General features: G+C 44.2%; 1 long non-coding RNA gene across 1 annotated transcript; it reads left to right on the top strand.

Annotated features, from left to right (window-relative positions):
* The first annotated feature begins 240 nt into the window (after nucleotides 1-240).
* Nucleotides 241-1,642, top strand: LOC111957178 (uncharacterized). Its single transcript, XR_002876348.2, has 2 exons — nucleotides 241-889; nucleotides 1,173-1,642. It is a non-coding gene; the product is annotated as an uncharacterized lncRNA (long non-coding RNA).
* The last annotated feature ends 1,104 nt before the right edge of the window (nucleotides 1,643-2,746 follow it).

The raw sequence follows: 2,746 nt of genomic DNA, 5'->3' as shown, positions 1-2,746 counted from the left end.
GTACTCTATGTTTCTCTTTCCAAACAGACTAACTGTCTATGTATCTGGGAACAATGGAGGTGTTTGGGGTGAAGAGGACGGTGGACTCAGTGGAGGACATCCCAGCCACTTGGCAGTGAGGTTGTCGATTAATATCGTCTGGGCGCCCGTGAAGGTGTTTTGCAAAGGATGAAAGTCGATTGTACTCAATTTGGAACTGGGCTGCCTCCCGAGCATCAGCCAGGTGCCCCGCTCTGTTGTCCTTGATGATCTTTTTGGCGTTCCTGTGACATTGGATGCTGTAAGTGTCCTGGAGGTCAGGTAGTTTTCCTCCGGTGATGTGTTGTGCAGACCGCACCACCCTCTGTAGAACCCTGCGGTTGTGGGTGGTGCAGTTGCCGTACCAGGCGGTGATACAGCCCGACAGGATGCTCTCTGTCTGTAAAAGTTTGTGAGGGTTTTAGGTGACAAGCCAAATTTCTTCAGCCTCCTGAGGTTGAAGAGGCTCTGTTGCGCCTTCTTCATTCCATTTCAATTTGTCCGTGATGTGTACGTCGAGGAACTTTCCACCTTCTCCACTGCTGTCCCGTCGATGTGGATGGGGGGTGCTCCCTCTGCTGTTTCCTGAAGTCCACAATCATCTCCTTTGATTTGTTGACATTGAGTGAGAGGTTGTTTTCCTGACACCACACTCCGAGTGCCCTCACCTCCTCCCTATAGGCCGTCTCATCGTTGTTGGTGATCAAGCCTACTACTGTTGACCAAGCGGCGCCGATTACTGTTCGACTTGAGAAGGGCGCTCCTCCCTCACCACTTTTTCTTGTTCATGTCACGGGCTGTAGCCGGGTGCACCGTGGCTCAGGTTAATAGACCTCCCTCAGTGTTGGCACTGCTATTTCCTACCTGACTGGTAAGAGGACATCACACACACACACTATTAAGAGTGTTCCCCTATTTACATGTTTGGGTGTACTTGTGTCTGAGGTGAGGGATGATAAGCCAGTGTTTGAGAAGAGGCGTCTGGTGTGTTTAGGAGGACATGTGGATGCACTTTCCTGGATTATTATTACCCTATACCCTACCATTACTCCACTACTCTCACCCTGGCCTAGCCCCTTACTCTCAAACCACTAACCCCTAAGTTTCCAACATGACCTGACTTGTGAGTGTGTGTGTTATACATGGTGTTACAGGAGGAGTTGAAGGCGGAACACGCCTCATACTTACGGCAGCAGCCGGATCTCCGCCGCCACGATGGCCGACTTCTTGCAGAATACTTCCCGTTACTACGAAAAACCGAGCGACGTCATCATGTTCGCCCTCAAGGACTTCTCTCCCCTCGCATCCCCCCCGATCCCTGGGGGGCACATTCAACACCGTACCTTGAGGACACACACTGGGGCTGCGTCTCAATAGTCTAGTAGCTTCCTCTCACAGGCACTTTAGTGAGGACAATACTCTTCTGGTTAGCAGTTGCCACTAGTATGTACAGTGGCCCTCAATATCTAGAGTATTGATGAAATATGAATGCTTTTATGGTGTTTTGTTTTTTACTGTGTACTGTTCTTATTTGCATGAGCTTTATTGAAACAAAGTCCAATCAACTCTGTTGATATAGCAATTGATATAGCAATAGCAATAAAATTTATTATTTAATGTCTTATCCTTTAGTGAGAATTACATTTACATTTTCTACATGCTTTAGTTTCAGGTTAAGGGAATGTGTTATGATCTAAAAAACGAACTTGAGCCACCGGGAAGGGGAACCAAGTCAGAATGTACTGTACCCTACACCAAAGTCTGATGAACTGTTGTCTTTCTGATTTGGTGAGATCAGTCGTCAACAGCAACAAAAAAGAAACAAAATCAAAAACACCTTTGTGATTTTCTGAACTAAGAGGACTACAATTCCCAGAGTACACCTGAAGCTACGGCTGTGTCAAGTCGTGGTTGTGTGATTGCGTTGTGTTAAACAGAAAATATCATACAACTGTCTCCTGTAGTGCACATATGTGACCGACTGGTTCAATTTGGTCTTATGTAGCAAAATTTTATAATAGAGACTCGGCTCTAGAAAATGGTATATCATACAGTACAGTTGAGGAACGATGGGAAAGTATTTCTTATTTGAAAGTTGATAAACTTGTAACTCCACTTTTGAGAAAATAATGACCATATCATAAAGCTGACAAAGTCAGTCTTTTGTTTAGACATGTAGCTAGCTAAACAATGAACCATAATCCCAACTCATAATGTTACTACCCTGCATGAATCTACAGATAGCTAAAGCTGACCAACTAGGTTCAATGTTAGCTAGCTAGCTAGCAATGTAAATGGTTCTGAGATACAAATAATGTTACTACACAGATCATACAAGTAACGTTAGCTAGCGATCCAGCCAGCTAACGTTAGYTAGCTAGCTAACAGTACGCAACTTGCAATGAAAACAACTTTCTGACAAAATTAGAAACGTATAATATCTGAAAATGTAGCTAGCTACCCATATACATGGATGAACGCTTCTCCCTCTCTGTCACGGATGCCATGTTTGCCCTTATTTTGAAGATGTAATCCGGAGACAAGCTAGAAACGAACCAAAACATTGTTTCGAAAGTTGCTTTTAGTAGTTTTTTAAACGGATTAGTTTATTGTTGTTAAATTACACAACTTATGCTACCTTGGACCACCAGGCTGCTGATGTCATGCAGCCTATCATTTTTGAGTTTATACTTTTTCATAACGGCAACAACAAGTTTTATGTCGAACG

Source organism: Salvelinus sp. IW2-2015, linkage group LG32 (genome assembly GCF_002910315.2).
Source record: "Salvelinus sp. IW2-2015 linkage group LG32, ASM291031v2, whole genome shotgun sequence".
NCBI classification, from domain to species: Eukaryota; Metazoa; Chordata; class Actinopteri; order Salmoniformes; family Salmonidae; genus Salvelinus; species Salvelinus sp. IW2-2015.
This window is presented reverse-complemented; position numbering and strand designations above follow the sequence as displayed.